The sequence below is a fragment of the Limulus polyphemus genome, unplaced genomic scaffold, assembly GCF_000517525.1.
Source record: "Limulus polyphemus unplaced genomic scaffold, Limulus_polyphemus-2.1.2 Scaffold556, whole genome shotgun sequence".
Classification (NCBI taxonomy): Eukaryota; Metazoa; Arthropoda; class Merostomata; order Xiphosura; family Limulidae; genus Limulus; species Limulus polyphemus.
Window position 1 is genome coordinate 34,602 of NW_013666166.1, and position 1,001 is coordinate 35,602.

Here is a 1,001-nt window from a genome sequence, read left to right on the forward strand (position 1 = left end):
TATATATATATATATATATATATATGTACTCAGGATTTTTATTATAAGTTTCTTAAAAACACTGGCTCTCCTTAAAGTATTAATGCAATTTCTTACTATTACAAAAGCATATCTATATAAATATCATGTTACTGTCTGATGTACGTACATATAACTAATTCATAGGGTGTAGATGGATCGTCATCAAAATTGACATGGAGGTTCATTGAATCCATGCAGAGATACATACAAATTTTCAGTTTTGCGATTTGCGGTTTTTCTAGGCATTTTTTACCACTGCTTCGCCCCCTGTAAATGGATCTTCACTAAATTTGGTATGGAGGTTTATTTGGTCCAAGGAGAGGTACATGGTAATTTTCAGTTTCGCATTTTGCGGTTTTTGTGGGCGTTTTTACCACTACTTTTCTCACTGTTGATGAACCTTCATCAAATTTGGCATGAAGGTTTGTTTAGTCCATGGTGGGGGGGGGGGGTGGCATGCCAATTTTCGGTTTCACGTTTTGTGTTTTTCACTTTTTATGGGAGTTTATGCGTGCTTTTTTCTGCAGTTACATATAAGGGAAGCAACTTTTTATGTCCTAAGATAACCTTTAATTAATCACGAGTTTACATAATTTTCGTCCAGGGGACGGGTACTCCAGCTAGTTTATAATAATTTTGATAAATTATGAAGATTGCCACACTTAAGATCATTAAGTATATTTTATCACATTATTTCCAAAAAGGCATAGCTCCAACGGCTTTCATCAGTTATAATATTTTTTGTTTCTCCGCTGACAAATAGTTTTTGCATTTTTTACGTTGAGATGAAATATTTTCTTGAACTATTTTCCAGAATTTGCGTAAAAAATGTGTCATCTGTCAGACGTTGTCGATCATTTACAGTTGGTATTACGTAGCCCTTAATAAATGTTTTATTACAGATTATTGATTACCCCTAAAGTTCTTTCCGATCCTTTCGTCAACTTAGGGGCTTTTCGCCTTTACAATATATCCGAAAT